Here is a 19896-nt window from a genome sequence, read left to right as displayed (position 1 = left end):
CAATTGAGTTCAAATCCCGATATATTATGTTGGTGTCATAAAATCAATAAGTTAACAACAGTAAAATTTTTTAGTAATTTAGTAGTTTATAATTTTAAGTTTTCTCAGTCATTAGAACCAAGTTCAACCGTTTTCACTCAAGTTTTTTTATTCCTGCTAACTTCTTCGAAGCTATTTTGTAATTACCAAGTATTTGACCATATAGGTAACTCAATGTTGTGTATTTCTAACAACAAATACAAAAGGTATAAGTCATCTCACTCTAAATTATTCGTTAAAAATAAGTTGCTAAGTCTAAGTTGAACATTGACTGAACTAATTCTTAAATATTGGTTGTTACAAATACAAAATTTGTAAGATCACTCTTTTTACTGAATCATAGACAAATTTTCGCTAGTACATTTTTATACATTTATTTAATTAATTATAAATTACTTTTTTTATTTTTAACCAGCAGAATAAGGATAATTTTTAGATTGTTTTAAGTAGAAAATAAATACATCTAGTATATAAATAGATAAATACTCCGTCTATTAAATATGTATGCATATCCACCGTTATGGACACTGGACAGTGCAATATTAGCAGACATCGATCCAACCCAAACAACAAATTTGTTGCTAAATTTTTGGACATTGTTAAAAAACTTTCAAAATGTATCGAACTTTATTTTCACCTGTGGGCTAATTTGAACTTAAGTTTTGAAAAGTCCACAACACCATCGCAACTGTTCGTTGGGACATTTTTTTTTAAGCCATTTAAAATGATATGTTGTTCGATTAAGTTTAAAATCTCTATGAAGAATTTCTAATTTATTTTTAAGTGAAATTGAGAGATGAGCGAGACTTACTAATTTTAAATTTGTGTCAAAAATACTTGAGTAAAATACTTACAAATTTTCACGGAATTTTTGCACTATCTAAAACTTGAAAACCACGAAACAGCTAATTTTCAAAGTAGGTATAGTTGGCCGAAAAATATACAAATTGTCAAATATTGTGCTTACAATTAATACAAATTAATGACTTGTAACTATTGAGAATAAAAAATAAAAAAATTCAAATAAAAAATGTTTAACTCTAAAATAGGTCAGTTGCAGTTTAGATTTATTTGTTACCTCTTGTAGTAATTATTTATTGTTAACTATAAGCATGAGCAATAGGTAATAATATGTATAATATAGTACAGTTAGACCTGATGGGCCATAGTATACACGCTTGTGTAAAATGTATACAATAAGTTTTATCCCTCAGCCCACTAAAAAGGTGTTTCTATGGTGATTCTAAAACAATTTTTTTGTAGAGATTAAAAAAAGTATTAAACAAATGTATGTAAATGGTTAGGTATATTATAGTTTCCGATCTCAGTATATTATATATAATAAATTAATACAGAGTTGTTTTAAAGAGAAGACCATGCAAAATCGCGTTGTGCAAAATCGACACGTTTTACGAGTATATTTGCTAATGTAATAAATTATTGTACTTATTAATAATTTGTGATGGGCGAAGGGAATTTAAGTTTTGTTCGAAACGTCCTACATAAACCGGAAGTTCGTAAGTATGCCAACTGGATAACTTTTAACGAACAGTAGTGGGTACTACACTTAAATCAAATACTGTTATATAGAGATGAAAATAATTTTATACCTCCTAAGTTCCACTTACTAGGCCCAATGATAACCAATATACTTCAAGGGAAATCACCCCCCCCCCCCCCCCCCATCAACAATTTTTAACCCGAAAATAATTGTATTGTTATTACTTAGGCATTATTTATTACATAGGTATAATATACAAACATTTTGATCAAACAATTTTGGTAAGCCTTTTTCTAAACAAAATAAAATTATTTTTCAAGTTATATTAAGAGTTTAATGTGATAATTAACAAAAAAAAAAAAGATTGTGATTGTAAATCTTCCAATAATTTTTTTTTATCGTTTTAAACGTAAACAAATTTTTTCCTTATGTATAGAAAAATCTACATATTATTCTACAGACTATACTACGATCAAACAATTCTATACAATTATTAAACGTTATACCTACCTATACGGCTATACCTATCTACTTAACATTTTTTTCATTATTACCTAATTATGATATCATCAAATTGCGTTATATTATAACTAGAACAATTATTTTAGCCTTTGTACAAAAAGGCTTAAGCAATTGTGTGATCAAAAGTTATTGTGCTAGTGAAAAATTTCAGTTGGTCAGAGGCTGTAGTGTAACGTTTTCCCGAAAGCGTGCGCAGTAATTGATGAACGTGTAAGCGGAACTTTGAGGATAAAACTTTTTTCATCTTCCTGTAAAAGTGGGCTCAGAAGCTCCAATTAAATCTACTACTGTATTTGATTATAATACCTAATATTATACGCGTCTGTTATTCGATAAATGCAAAACAACTTGCAACACGGAAATCCTGAAACTATTTATGGTTCTTAAACGATTTTGGGAGATATATAATCACATTTTTTTTTTCAAGAATATATTCGGCCCCATTGAAAATATTTGTTTGCGGGCCCATGTATAGATATTTTTGGTTTCAATTGGTATAAAAGTAATATTAAAAATATCTGTGGTAATATATTTTTAAAATTATTATTGTTATTATTATCAATATAAAGATTCTGGCCTTTTTGAACTAGTTATACATACATAATTATTATAATCGTAGATATTCTGTCATGTCGGAATTTTATATTATGATGTTACTTGTGTGTTAAGGGTTATATAAAGATGACAACAATCGTTACACCATGGTATATAATTTCTAAACCTTTTTTTCGTTGTTTGTTCCTGTGTCTAAGTTCGAAATTCGAATAGCTGTACCATTTGCAAATTGCTTAGCTTCCTCACTTTCACAATTCTTAACAAGTTCTATACATAAGTCCTTTCTTCATAATTCATTTTGTCCTCCTGAGCTTAAGGCAATAATAGTTATGTTGTAAGATGCTCGTTTTTAGCCATATTACGATTTTTATATTTATTTTTTTTATACGGCCGCGCGTTAGGGGCCGGAGTGGCGCAGTGGTCACACAGTTGGCTTACGACTCACACAGTCATCGGTTCGATTCATAGCAAAGTGCAAAAAATGTGTGTGATTCTACGCAGTCACCATTTTCCCGTGCTGTCGTCCGATTGCGTCATCCGGTTTCCAACTAGGTCCCACTCCACTGGGAGTGAAGACCGCACATGTCTCCTCTTGGAGAAGGGGGGTAGTATCATGCATATAGTGATATATACATAGATAAATAGATCACATGATCTCCCTACTACCCACTTGTGATCAGTGGCGGATCTATGGGGGGGGCGACGTGGCGATCACCCCCCCCTTGGGCTTTTTTTTTTTATTACACATTTATTTAATATTTTCGATATATAGATTTACACATTACGCAATAAATTTTTATAAATTAATAATTATTAATTATTATTATCTTTTTTTCTAGCATGTTTCATGATAACAATGATAACAATGTTATCAGACAATGACATGTTTATTTATACCATAGATTTATATTATTAATAATATAAATCTATGATTTATACATAGAAATTGTCTGCGATAGTGTGATTATTTTTCTCACTTTTATGATAATAATATTTGTAATTAGTAATTACTGTTTGGTGATTTTTATGAATATTGAATATTTCGGTTTTGTTTTAATTTGTTAAATTCATCGATCAGTATGAAACGAATAAGTGATTATTTTCGTAGTGACAAGGATTTACACAGTTCCCAAAAAAAAACAAAAATTGAAAATACCGATACTGGTAAGCACCATGATAGTATGATATTTATTATTATTAAAATTAAAATTCGAAATTCGCCTCCCCTTTAACCAAGCTTCAGATCCGCCCCTGCTTGTGATAAGCATTGACAAAGACCTTGAGGTCGTTTCAATGAACAAATATAGAAAAAAAAAAAAATACGGCCGCGCATATAAACCAATAGCTAGTCTACACACAATTTGTACAACGTTTTAATTCTAAATACCTAACGTAAAACAAAATATTTTTTCAAATGCAAACTCTATACTTACCTAAGGGTTTTTACTCTGCGACCGTTTATACCACGGTATAAAGACAATATTATGACTTATATTAAATATAAGGTACTATCGTGTGACCGAAGACGACGAAAGATGTACAAGTTTCGATATTATGTGAAAATATGTTTAGATTATGTATTATTCATATTATGCATAATAAATATCGTTTATATAACTTAGTCTGATATTAGTAAATAATCTATACAATAAAAGCAAGTCCAGATTTGGTGTCACGGGTTGGCTTCGAAACGGCTTGACCGATTTGGCTGATTTTTTTTTGTTATGTTCGTAATTGTCAGGACAAGGTTATTCTTATGAAAGAGAATTTTAGGAAATCTACCGGAAAAGTAGGAAATCTGGATGTCAAAAATACAACAGTGACGCTATCTGTATAGGAAAAAAATAAATAATAAATAATAATATATTTTTGTTTATTTTAAGGTTGCTATTGGTTATGATTGTTGCTGTTTTAATTGTTAATTTTTAAGAATTTTATTAAATTATACACTTACGTACCAACGGCTATAGCCTATAATATGACATAAGCACCAATGGTGCAAAAATGGCATACTTTTAATTCGCGCCAAAATTAATATTTTATATAAAATAGTTATTTAAAAATGTTAATCTTATAAAAAATTGTCAATAAATATAATAGAAATTAATAAATTATAATTTTAATAAATCGGTTGATTTTTTCGATCTTATGAAAAATGTCAATAATAAATTGATGAAATATAATGTATAGTTTTAAATGTACCTAATATCTATTAAGCGTGGCACACGAGTATCTAGGATTTTTTGCGTTTTCGTACTATACGATTTTGGCACTTTCGTACTATACAACTTTTTGTTTCTTATCTCATTTTGGCGCTTATGTCTTCCACCAGTACAAACAGCTCGGGGTCCGCGATCTACCGCAGGTAGATCGCCTACCTGATAATAAACTGCTCCGAATCTCACGGGTTAACGCCGGTCGAAATGGCTATTCGTTAAAATATAATATTATTTACACTTCAAAAGATATTGCTTCCGCATCATATTACACTCTGAAGGAGTTGAACAATCAGAATTTTTTTCCAGGTAACGGAAAAGTTAAGATAAGTTTTAACAGTTTTACACCACTCTGCATACAATTCAATTACTGTTCATATAAAAAAGAAACGTTGCAAGATAGATAGACAGGATTTATGGAGCCACGAAACAGCCCCAGAATTTACAAACAACTATCCACAGGGGCGGAGCACGCGAATGACAGCTAGTAATATAATATATCGTATAACACGTATTCAAAAATAAATACTGGGAAATACCTGGCAGGACAGTTATTATTTAAAATAAGGTGATTATTTTAAAGGTAAACGTTAATTTTCTCGAAAAATGTTAGAATTTTACTGTGTACCATGACTCCAGTGCAACCTTCATTTAAATGTTAAAAAAATAATTGTTTTTGTTTTGTATTGAAATTCGCTGATAATAAAGATAAATAATTTGTTTTAATATCAGTACTTCAATGTAATTTAATGCCAATCATAACTCGAATGAATTGGTGTATAGTTGAATTTTTGTTTTAGCTTCTATCAAAGCGCTGCAATATTTAAATAATTAATAATCGTAATTGTGAACATTTTCGATGTGTAGCAATCAGTTGAACAAACACACTTTAATAATTATAGTTTACACACAAACTAAACGGATTTCAGTATATGCTCCCGTTTACGCGATGTGGTTTCAAGTATCGTTTGGTAGGTACCTACCTATTTAGATAAAATAATATGTGCACTGTCATTGGCCATCGCCGTTGCGTCACATATTATAATGTATACGTTTAATTTCATCAGCCCCATTTAATATCAATTGCACTGTTCAATGTGTCGTTTGATAAAATTCAAACTCACGTAGGTACAGGGTGATTCATCGTGTTTCACTCAACCACATTCCCCCTTCTAATTACGAATTTAAATTCTGTTTTTGAGAATTTTCAAGTATATAACTATCAAGTACCTACCATATTATTTTTAAATTCTTCAATTTGTTTACGTAATAGATTTGGGAATTACATGTTAAGTTATCAAAAAAAATTATTTTCGAAGAAAATCGCACATTTTTCAAGTAACGTTTGGTAAGCAGATAATTTTTTTTTCAATTTTGCGATCCATCTAAATCAAAATTTGAACGTGTACCTACTCAGTTCTAGGGGAGAATCACCCTGTATACACATTACATATATAATATATTGAAATAACGATTATTCATCAAGTGCAAATTTATGTACGTATAATATATATATATTATACAGCGTAGACGGCTGCGGAGTAATATATTACGTACATGATTAATGACACGGAATGGATTCGTTCGGAGTATTTGGTTTTGACTTAAAACGACTTTATGTGTGCAGTAAATAATAGCTGCCTGCGATCTCAGCGATCGAATACACTATAATATTATCATATGCGCTAATATTTAATGCATTTTTATTTATTTTTACTAAAATATATTTATTATATTATCATATGATATTGTAATTCACATAAAACCGTTAAAAAGAAAATAACAATAATAATATTAATAATAAATAGTTGAGGTACAGTATATTATTATGATCTACGATAATTTTGGTTTGATAGAACCTATTTATCGCAATGTATGTAATTTAAAGGTATGGGGACATACAACCACACCTGAATCCCCGACGACCACAGGTTATTATGAAAGAAATTATTAGAAAATTATGAACTTATATCGATGAAAATTATGAAGAATATTTACTTGTAAATATTATAACTTGCCTATAAAGACCGTGGGCATTTAGTTTATGCGTTGATGACATTACAATAATTGTGATGAACGCAGACTTTTTTAACATGGATATTTAATGTGACAGCGAAACACTATAGGTACACTTACTATTATCAAAACAGAAATTGAGACATGTCCCATAATTCATAGTGCAGAATGGAAAGCATACAACTGTTAACATCATGGATTTACATGCATAAAACTGCAAACGATGAAATATATTGCATTGATCCGTGGTTTCTCAAGTAAATACTTAGACAAAAAATTGTAATATAAAATACTTATTATCTATATACGACATCTAGGGGTAATGATGGCGTTCTGTCCATACCAGAGAAGATACTTTATAGTTTATACAAAGGTACTGACTAGAAGATTATCTTTGAAGTCCTAAAAGAAACTTTTGGTGGGTACCTATATACGAAAACAATTATTATACTGGTCACGACAAGTTTCAAAATGGAACACCTAAGCAAGGTTAGTAGATAATTAAAATATATTTTGTAGATCATAATATATTATATTATTAGAACACTAACAAAAATAATATAATATCATATCGAGTCATATTAAACTTCCGTTTTGATGCGGTAGAAACGCATTATAACATTATTGGCGGTAGTTGCCTACAGCTGTAGTGGTGGTTACTGGTTACCTACAGCGGTGGCGGTGGCGACCGGTTGGTTTATCATCGCGGGCGGCAGAAAATCCTATAAATGCGTGTGCACTTGTACAAATACCACGCGGAATACGGTTTCGAACGAGGGAGTTTCAAAAGTCAACATAGGTATAATAGGTTTTTTCTTCTTGTTTCCATATAAAAGAGATAAACACGCAAACAACCAATTATTGCTATACGTTCACTTTGCAGTGCGCTTTTTTTTTACCCTTATCGTAAAATAAACAAATATTCATATTTATAAACGTTAAAACGAACAACAAAATCGACCGAGCTGCTCATTATAATATTACATATCATATTATTATTATAATATTGTTTATAACAGTCATGAGATTTATAATCCATTAGTCTAGGCAAGATACAATAATTCAGTAAAACCGTCGCGACCGGAAGAAGAAAACGATTAAACCATGAAGCGACTACGATTCACTTAATATATATCATCCGACTGCACATCGTGATATTCAATTTAAATATAATTTGTGTTTGTTCTAATAGAACAGAATATTATGTATTATAATTATCACAGACGTCGTGTCGTCCGTGGGTACAATTGTGTCGCGCAAAAGTGAAAACAATATTTCGATAGCAAGGAGGGGTATCTAATTATAAGTTATAAATTATAATCATATAAACCCCTATGTAATATGATTACTATGCTAAAAAACAAGATCCCACAAGTAAAATTACCCGTATGCTCTAAAGACGTTGAAAATGCTATCGAAAACAATCCATTCAAAAGTATTTTGTTTATAACATAACTTTTAATTAGACAGCTTAACAATATGCATTACCTACCTAACGATATTCTTCTTCGTTTTTTTTTCTCCTAGACAATTATTGAGAATATATTGGACTATAAAAAAGGCTTGATTTTTAAATTTTTCCAAAAACGTTCTTAAAATGTCTCATATTAATTCCTTTATAAACGCTTGCTTTGACATTATCTTAATTACAATGTTTATTTCTGCAACGACTAACAGAAATACCTATAAATTATACCTCGACCCGACGACACAAAAATTATTATAATACCCACATTAATATCATATTCTGTTCAACGTCGTTTTTATTTCATAATGCATAAAATGCACAGCCCCCGGGGCCGATAGTGATGCGTCTAGTAACGTACAAAAAACACACGAGTCTGTATTCCGCATTTGCACTGTAGTGTAGGTACGATCTATTAAAGAAAAAATGTAGACGACTCCGGTGTGTTGTATACTGGCAAAATATCGACTAAACGCAAGCTTTCACACAACAATAATAATATGATATTACAAACACACACACACGCCGTCCTGCAATAATTCGTCTGACGTATAATAATATCGTTTTTGGACGTTGTAGGTATAATAATATATGTAACAGGGTTGGAGCGGGCGCGACCCAGTGGTAGGGGTGGTTCGGGGATGAAAAGACATCAAGCCCGCGTCGTTTGACACGGGTTTCCCTGAGGGTAGGGAAATATGACTTGTATTATAATGATATATATACGCAAGTGTATAATAATAATAATATGTGAAAAGTATAATGCGATATTATAGGTATATATTAAAAAAAAAGGAAAACGAACGACGAAAGAAAGAAAGTCGGGAGCGTATGCACCTCCGTATTATATATATATGATATAATAATATATTATATAAATATTACGTACGATCGTTTCATTTTTTTTCCGAACGAGTCGCCAAATACTAGGTCTGGCCTCAGGGAGGCGGGGGAGAGTAGGATAAAACGGTACCCGTCGTGTCGCCCGGTGAAAAATGACGTTATATCGCGCATGTGTGTTACACGGGTGGTCGGACGGGGGCGTACGAACATATATACATATTATTATTATTATTATTATTTATTTTCCCCTTACCTCTCTAATGTGTTTTGCGGCGGTGGAGACGCTATTTCCGTCGATTACCCTCCGCAGTTTGGCAGCGGTGAGGCGGCTGCCGCTGTCATCGTCGTCAACGCCACCGCCGCTGTGTCAACCGTAAATGAGCAAAGTCATCCGTCTCGCCCGGGTTGTTGGCACACACACTGATTATCGTCTATATATACGCATAATCTGTGTGTGTGTGTGTGGGGGGGGGGAGGCGTGTATGGGACAAACTCACTTTTCGTCGTTATACAAAACGGATGGAATCAACAAAATCGTAATGTTACAAAAAAATACCGACGGGTGTCATACCGATGTACTTAATAATATTTACGTTGTTATCGAGACAGCTACACGCTGACTGGAGTCCGGTTTTTGTTGGTTTTGGTTTTTCAAAATATTAAAAATATCTTTCGGCTGGAGTATATCATACCGGTTTTGAACCAGTCTCAATAAAAATATGATCGTTATTTTCAAGAAATAAATTGGAGTGTATCGAATATCGATACGTAGTGGTTCTATAATATATCGAGTTTCTAAGAAGTTATAACATGTGCGATATAGGTACTATAGCGAAACGAACCGACCCGTATCGTACCACGACTTAAATACGAGTCGGTACGTAACTATACCACGTATAAATAAGGTACGTATGGAACTTTTCTTGTTGGAAATCTTGTTGTATAATATACTCCGCTGTTTAACAAAAAATAAGCGCCTTAAAAATATATTGCAGATTGCCAGCCTGCCAAAAACATCTCGTAAACAAAAACAAATTGAATCGAATCGGAACGTACAAAACCACTAACGTGGAAAATGCCTTTATATAGGTACTCTCAAAATGACAGTTTCTAAAAGACGAAAATAATATGAGTTTGTACTTTCGGTTCCAATATTTCCAATTATTTTTAACCGAAAACCGATATCAGTACGGTTCCAGTGCCTACATTTGTTATTATTATGAATATGATGATACTCCATATGGTCATAGGAGATATGCGAGGAAATCTGGCGTCATCGAGAGGCTGCATGTAGGCTGTAGCTGAATACGATACCCAGTAGCTAATATTCATAGTAGGTAAACGCGAACAATAGACATTTTTTTTTATATAATTGGATTGATAACTGCATATAATAACGGTAAGCTAGTTTGAATTTGGTAAGCAAACTGGCGCAGTTTCAATGAACATGGTATCGTAATAATAATATAATATTATATATAATATTTATAACTACTTATATAAAATCATTGTGTATTATTGATAGTCAATTTTAATTTATAGATAAAGTGATAATAACATAATAACACTCCAGTATTAACGGCATCCATGAAGTTTTTGAAATAAATCCTATCCATAATGTATAAATGTAATGTATAACGTATAGTGTTCTTCTAAGCAAATTATAAGCAGCGAGGAGTAAGTACACACACAGGACTTTCAACGAACTGGAAATGTTTATTAGTCACGTAATAAATGTATTGCATCGTCGGCGATATGAATCTAACTACATAATGTATCAAAATTCGATTGGATTGTCTCAAAATAATGTAATTGAATTTGGATTGTATCTGTGTGAAGCGGTGTAGTACCGTCAACTATAAAAGAGCTAAATTCTGTCGTCGTACCTAATCACTTTAATTACATTATATTCTGCTCAAATGTAGACCATCGTGATTGTACGCACACGATATTGTTACGGTATATTGGTCCAGAGCAATCTCTATGGTTGTTGATGTAATTATAAGTCAATTAGTATAGCCGCCTACGACGAGTGATAAGACAAGTCATTTCCTATACTGTTTTCCGACTGTGATGTGGCGTAAAAAAGAGCGGAAGGAAATATTTCTAGCAAAACTTTGGTCGACAAAAAAAAAAAACTATATTGTCTTTCCGGCTGAACAAGTTGGGACGCCGTATTCAAAATAAAACGAAAAAACCGCTCGTAATATGATATCATAAATCATTTCGATATATATTATAGTTGATAACTAAAAATATTTTTATTATCATTTTACATCGTTTCCCCCCGCCGCACTGTTCGAGCCGTTTAAAACCGCGTCTTTATTGTATCGTTGAGAGGGAGAAGAAGCTTCAAGCTTGGATAGTGTTATTATTTTTAGACGGTGAAAAAAAAAATATTTTTTAAATAATTCATTCTGTTTTTACGACAAGGATTATAGATGATGCCGCTGAACATTAAGATTATTCCTCAACGGCGATTAAAAGCCTGTGAAAGTTTATTTTTATTATTATCATTACTTTATTTTTATCAAAATAATTTTCTTCTCCCCGTAAGGTATTGATTATATTCTAGAGTTTTGATATCAATTCGTTTCACGTTAAGACGGCAATAGTTGAAAGCAGAACTGTTTTTAAATTTTTCTTATTTTTTTTTTTTTCATGTTAAAATGTGGTTTTCTGGCAAAGAACTTGGAACAACAGGATGTCCTAGTAATCGTCAACAAGATGTTTCAGCTTAGAAAAACGGAACTATAATGTTTGAAAATAATCTTTGAATTATAATAACACTAGGGCTTTAAATTAATAAGTAACTACCTATAATACCATTAATACGGTTAACTTTAAACGAATAATAACATAGAATACTCTTATATTAGTATAAATTACATTTATAACGATTGAGTGACCAAAAAATAAAATAGTCATGCAATTTACACAACGTTTGAACAATTTTCCTCTGAAAGATTTGATAAAATAGGTAGATAATGAGTTAAAATAATGGTATTATTAAATTAAGGTATTAAGTTGACTTATTGAATTCAATTCGCACTTCACATTTATAGTTTAATAATCTATTAAATGTTATTAGGAGGGATTACGAGAGTTGGTCTTTGGATTATGATTTTCATTTATAAAACTGTAAAAAATTATAATATTACCTATGTAAAACAAATATTTTTCTTTATAATAGTCTGTTTTAGTGGTTTTATTTATAATTATATTATGTATAAATGTATTAAAATATATATATTTTTTATTAGTGTAGGTATATAATTTTTATAACATGATATATAACATCACACCAGTATTAAAATTTAAAATATAAGTAGTTATAAACTTATATTGATTATTTTATATTTATATGTCGATAGTTTAAGATCTTAAATTACACTTAAGACGTAATGTATCAAATAAATAAGAAAACGAATAAAAAATTCTAACATTTGCTTGTATTGTAAACTATTTAAACTATTTTTTAATGCGGAATAATCGCCAAGAATAATTATAATGAAATCATTGTCTTATATATTATAAATTTTATCGTGGCATCATAGTTTATTATTTTTTATATCCATCATAAGCCATCAAACATTTTTCGTGTGAAAAATTCGTTGAAAAATCATTAAACGGTCAAACCTTTTTGTTTATTATAATTATACAAAATTAATTTATATAAATACATATTTTGAACTTCTTCTCAAACATTTTATCGCACATACTTGAAAAACTAAACATTATGCATTTATGAAGTTTTTTCACATATATATTATAATATATACATAATTTTATACCTGCAAGTTTGTGTATATAGGGATACATTTTCAATAGAAAAGGTTTTAAAAATATGTCCCTTTACAAACTCCACACAATAGGATAAAAGTTTTTCAACGAGAGGATAATATCAACGGAGAAAATAATAAAATCCAAGTAATTTCATATAAGTAATGCAATCTAAAATGATTAAATTAAACTTCCACCGAGTGAAATTAAACGCATATATTATAATGATGTTCTTCCGGTTTATCAAAAGTCATTTTTGTCAAAATTGTTTTAAACAATTATTTCGACCACACAGCAGTTATTACCTCTGAAAAACATTCTTTGTTTAGTTTAACGCAAAAAAAAAATTAAGTTTCACGATAAAATATGCTACGTGTTCAAAGTACGAGATGCCGGGTTTGAAATTTAAATCTAAAATTTAATATTGCGCGGATAGCCCTTTGCTAAAACCCGTATACCTCTATTGTGCAGTACTTGCTTATTCAAACTTCATTTCCACGTCGCGGTCGTTCGTTTCCGACTCAGCCCCGTCTGTGGGTCGTTGGTTCAGTGAGTTGGTGGTTGGGGGAGGGGGTGGACGAGGGGTTGGATATTTCTATTGCCGATTTTTGATTTATTTAAATTCGTTCGCTTTTTCGTTGGTATATATCCGTCCAAATATTATATAGTATGTAATCACGTTCATTTTCGACAAACGCATTTCAATACAGGGAAAATAAAAAACAGAAAAAAACGTAAACACAGCACTATATAACTGTACAAGCATTAAACAAGTCATTTAAAAGTTCAAAACGTTTTTACGTGGATTTGAATTACCAACCAAACAAAAACGTACACGGTCCGACTATTTTATGTTATACAATATGCGAGGTTAACATTTAAATCGATTTTGTAATATACATTTTTGATGTTGTATTCATTTTATAATATTATTACTTAGTTATTTGTTCATTGAGTATTTTAATCTATTTTCAAATGTACATAATATAGTAATATAATGAATAGGTATACTAATACACACAATATAATATATTATATATACATCAATTAATCCATACGAATACAATTCATATAATGTTATTACATGCAATACAAACGAAAAATAATACTTGTTTGCAATTTATTATTACTATTTATTATAATCATACTATTTTGATGAACATGATGATTAAACGCAAATTTCATATTTATATTATGTGTGTTGAGTATACCAATATATTATTATATTTGAGTTGCACGACAAAATAACAGAACAAAAACTGTGACGTAAAATCCATATAATACGCGAATAATATAAACAATTATTATGAAATAATAGCGCAAGTAAATAACGTTGGTTTTTGTCGTGAAAACGTTTAATTATAAATAAATCAATAATGTTTACATATTATATTTATAACTGTTATTTATGGTACATAAGTTTTATATAAATATATAATATTCACACGAGCCGCTATGTCGTCGACTTGTTTTTATACACAATAAAACTGTGGCACTGCAGTTATGCGGCTTCGTTTTAAATTAAACTATCGTCTGAATAATAATTATCTTGCACGGTACTATAATATGCTGTATATTCTTGTACAGCAAAATGTATGATTTTATTACGCGTAATAATATTATGCTTTCTTAAGGTTTACAGGGTCAATCTTTTCTACGCGGATAAGGCTGCGTTACACTCGACTAATGGTTTCCTAAAACGGTTATACACGATATTATACCATACAACTGTCTAATACATTATATGCGTATTGGTACTATATCCCGTTTTCGGGTTGGTATACCTATACAATGCAGAGGGTACATCATGATTCATTATTAATTAATTAAACACAAAAACCACACGTCAGAACCCTGATACAATCAGGATTCAGGACCATAACATGCGTATACCAGCTATATGAAATTGAATTTAATCGTATCGTTATAGTGTATAATCATAATAATTGTTAGTTTGTATACGATAATAATAATAATATAATGCCTATAATAGTGTCCATACAGTCGTGATCCCATGAGCTGCTTATTTGTAATTTTACGAAACTATCAGTTTTGTTCAATATATCGAATGTTTTTATTTATACAACACATCTTGGAAATTCGAATATTGAACACTTTAAATTTCGCACTGAACAGTTGATGCTATAATGAACACACTATTTAAGGCTGTAATGCATTATATTACAAATGTTTACAATTTTAAAACTATAAATTATTTTTCTATTGTCACTGATTATAAATAATAGTATTTTTAATCAATGTTATTGTTAAAAATGTAAACCATCATTAACCCCCCCCCCCCCAACCCCTAATTCAGTATTATATAGTTTTTATAATGATTTTGATTTTTAAAACAATCTTTATTCCCATTTAATAAATGTTGCAGGTCTCTGTAATGCATAGGTACCTCGTACCTATAATGTTAAATTTTAATTTCAAAGGGAAATCATTGCATGTGAAAATGCAGTCAACTTTGATATCTAACAATATGGTATATAATATGTATGTACATTAGTATTAATAATAAAACTACTAATTGTATTTGTTTAAATGATGATCGGAGCGATTTATTTTTATTTTTTACTTTGAAGATAAAAAATTCCTAGAAATTCTAAAAATTTTCAGAAAAAAAAAGAATACGAATTAATGGGAATGTTTTCGCAATACCGGCTTTTGAAAAAAACAATTTTGTTTTATTGTTGTTACTCAAAAAGAAATAATAACCGTAAAGACTTGATTTAGATTACGTAAAACGGTATAGAGTATAACACAAATTGTATTGAATAATTTGTTTTGGGTATGTATCTATTATTATTACCGATAGCCGGTACGTCGATATATAGTTTAATTTGCAGGATAATAAGGGGCCATCATAGATAGTATTTTACACTACAACCGAACTGAATCCTATAATAATTTATTCTATAATCATGTAAGTATCTCTTATTATTGAGCTCATAACATGACAGTATATTAGAAAAAATATTAGTTAAAGTATAATATTTTTAATACATAAGTGCATTTACTACTTTTAAATTTAATCGCATATTTGATAGGTTTTTGATGCACGAGGGTCCTTGCTCCAATAACAACTTAGAGGTAAGGTTTTGAAGTACTCGACCACCGTCACTATCAATTTTAATCTTAGAATACGAATATGAATTAATAGACACTTAGTATCATCCCGAGTAGCAATTAATTAATTATCTTCTTATCAAAATCAATATTCACGACTGATATGAGGATAGAAAGTTGAACAAATTCAAATATTGTTTTTTTTATCATTCTTCCGCCTTTTTATCGCCCCAAATTCGATTTTTATGTAACAAAATATTAAGAAAAATATTCTGCTTTGGAATATAAAATTAAAACCCTATGTTGTCATTCAAAAAAGTAAAAAACTTAAAAAATTATAAGGATAAAAAATATTTAAAAATATAATTTTTTAATAAAAACGTTGTTTTATATGCGACTTGGAAGTATGTAAAAAAATATTTTTAAAATAGTTTATACTTTTTGAAATAATGAGTGTTGTTTGATAAAAGAATCACCCGGTATTATAATAACTTGTATTTTTTGAATTTTTTATGATAATTGCGATTTCACCGTAGTTATTAATAATATTTATTATTTTGGCATGCTATAATAATAATAATATACATATGCACATACACATGCGGTGGACTCAGGAAATTGGGGACTTGAATAATAATTAACAACAAAATATTTTATTTAAATTAATGAGAAGTATTCTATAATATTGTACACGTTTATCGCACGACGTGCCACATAATAATGGTGTATTAATATTTTTAGTTTTTTATACTTCCATTTCCGGAGATTGCTTTTCTCATTACTTTCGTATTATTATTTTCTTATTGTTAGCAATACCGATCCATAGTTTATCTGGACTTTTAATAAGAACGAAGCGGTGAATATAATCATAACCATCCGTTCGAAAACGAATATGGCGCGTGAACAATGGAATTTTGATGGACGTACAAAATTTAGTATCTGGATTATTATATTTAATTTTTTTTTTTAATAAATAATATTCCATTCACCTAGTCATTTCATCCGAATGATCTAACATGACGTCAAACTAAATGACCAGCGTTAAAACGTTAAAAGGCCATGGCGTCGCTTTAGTACTTGACTGTTGAGGGGACATCAAGTGGAAAACTATTATTGGCAAGTATCATAATAATATTATATTATTAATATTATGTGACGGGCAGTAATGATAATTATTAATTAGGCACTGTCGATAATAAATAGGCAATAATAGAATCACCCATCTAATATATATAAATGTATATTATTTGAATATATAATAGTCATTATTCACAATGCCTCCTAATAAATGCTATGTAATATGATACTCAGAATTTTATTCTAAAAATATTAATATTGACTAGGTATTTTGATCGATGGTTTATGCTTTTTATTAGGCAATGCGTGGTGTACATTTTTTTTATACCAATTAAATTCATACAAGTAAACCTTTTATTATTCAAATTTATTTTTGTATAGCAAACTATTTCAAATATAGTATTTTGAGTTGCATATATTTTAAAATAAAACTTTTGAAATCTCGTGGTCATCCAGTGATACCATCTAAACCTACTGTTTTCCGAAGAGTTATCTCTTTTTGTGCCCAACGAATGTTGCAGTATAACACTTATTAAAGATTGTATAGATACGTTCATACAATTTGCTATAATAGTATAATAATATCATTGTCTACAATGGTGTAGGCAATTTACATAACTTCTGGGAAATGTTTATAACTATAATACGACTCAGTGTAGCAATGCTGTGATAAATGTAAAGTCATATATTTTTTGACCATTACTCGTTGACTAACGGCTCAAGGCATTCAGACCCTTCCTATGGAAAATTATAATAATTTCCAGAGTATTATCATAATTGCCGTTAACATAATGTACAATGTCATATAAAACGGAAGTAGATACCTATGTGATAACCTTAAATAATATTCCTACATCAGTAAACTAATTTTTCGATAGTATAATATTATAATGTATGATAGATATTTTAACTAACCATAAATAAGACAAATCGACAGTGTGACTTGTACTTTTTCTTGAATAAACAAGCTACAATCAGCGGTAAAGTTATTATATTTATTGTTTCTTTCGTCAAAAAAGTCTTGGTAACGAATAAGCCGTAACTACCTACACAAAAGTGTTTTGTTAGGTTTACCAACGGACACTATTCAGATTTATTCATAATGATTAGTAATTAAACTTTATAGACTAATGAGAAAAGTTTAAATTTATCGTTACGTTAATAAACAAAAATAATATCAGTGGAAACCAAAATTCGATAACAAATCTTTTGTTGCTTATAAAATTATATAGTAACTCTCCACCTGCGTTATATTATATTTAAAACAGTATATAAATGCGACCGCTCTCGATGCCGCTATTTTGCCTCTTTGATCGATAATTTTTTATAATTAAAACTTTGACCGTTGAATTTTCTATAATTTAATCGGCCCATAAATTATTAAATTATTTATTAGAATTTCATAAAAAAATATATAAATCAACGATACTTATAGTACAGTTATGTTATTTGTTTTTAACTCAAACGGTTTTTAGCAACGGAATATTTCAAGTCTTATTTCTCGTATTAAAATCCCCATACCTATACATTGTGCATGTCGTTTATGGCATTTGATATCCCGTAGAACAATTTTCAAACGGTTTGCGTTAAATTGGTATTGCGTGATCGCTATTCTTGCAGGGCAGATAAAACGCATTTTTTATGACAACTTTATTACATTTACAGTATTATTTATAAAGCTTGGGAGTAAGTACACCAGAAATAAAAAAAAATTGGTAGTCCAATCACTGTATTATATTTCAATCGCCAATCGCACAGATATCAAAATAATTTCTGGAGGATTGAAAAATATAAACTCGGTCCGTCGACCAATCAATTATGACAGTTAAATAATATCGCTATTATGGTGTACTCAAACGAAAAAACTGTAGACACGGATATTTTTCAAACATTGCATTATTACTATACTTAAATTAAAAACTAGCGATGTATAGTACGTATATCATATTATTTTGAAGTTGAAAATCATAAATAAAATGCGCTATTTAAATTTCGCAGTGTGTCTCGTGAAGATTTACTGCGGTTTAAAACGGCGGATTAGTCACTTTATTCTACCACTTTATTTTATAATATATATCATGGTAGTGCACTATAATAATAAACGGGTTGAAGAAATCATTTTACCCGAAAAAAATATAGCGTAGTACTTAAAGTAAAAAAAAAAAACTTTAGAGTTTCTTTTGGTTGTAAATTTTGTTCTTTTGTATGGAATCGCATTAAAACGCATTTTCAACGTATACGTCTATATTTTACTAATTCAACGATGCGACCATGTGCGACAAATTGACTCATTTATGCACAGATTTCGGGATCTAATGTAGAACCATAAGGTGCTTTCTCAATATTATATCAAATCGTTCAGGAGGGCAATACATTCTAAATTTCACACTACAATAATTATTCATTATATTCTTTCCTAATGAATAATAATTTATAATTTATTATATCCAAATATAAAAATAACCAAAGTGATTTTGCGTTAAGTTTTTAAATTTTTTTTTGTATTTAGTAAAAGTTAACGCAAAAAATGTTAGTTTAGAACCAAAAAGTTCTGTATAGATGAAACTTTTGGTTGTTAACATATTTTTTTCACTTAGTTGAATATTTTTTGTTCCAAATTAAATTTATGTTTTTACTACGATGCATCGGTAACATCAAATTAATAAATAAAGACGACAATGGCTGTTCTTTTAAATAGATACCTAGGTACTTGATTAAAACATTGTAAGCCAACCAAAATGTTTTTTTTTCTTGTATGTAGCTAAATGGGTAGCCATCCCAAGCCCAAAGAAAAAACATAGGGT

General features: G+C 29.8%; 1 protein-coding gene across 5 annotated transcripts in view; it reads right to left on the bottom strand.

The window, feature by feature from the left end:
* The window catches only part of LOC100569551, a 171459-nt gene that overhangs the window by 79366 nt on the left and 72197 nt on the right, over positions 1 to 19896 (bottom strand). The window contains exon 1 of one of the 5 annotated variants that reach the window (XM_029489650.1): positions 9411 to 10583. The exons of the other annotated variants lie outside the window; for them this stretch is intronic. The gene's annotated coding sequence lies outside the window, so the exon portion shown is untranslated. Of the gene's footprint in view, positions 1 to 9410; positions 10584 to 19896 lie in introns of those variants that run through there. 5 annotated transcript variants of the gene reach the window in all.

Source organism: Acyrthosiphon pisum, chromosome A2 (assembly GCF_005508785.2).
Source record: "Acyrthosiphon pisum isolate AL4f chromosome A2, pea_aphid_22Mar2018_4r6ur, whole genome shotgun sequence".
Lineage (NCBI taxonomy): Eukaryota > Metazoa > Arthropoda > Insecta > Hemiptera > Aphididae > Acyrthosiphon > Acyrthosiphon pisum.
The sequence above is the reverse complement of the archived record's forward strand: the minus strand, read 5'-3'. Positions and strand labels throughout refer to the sequence as shown.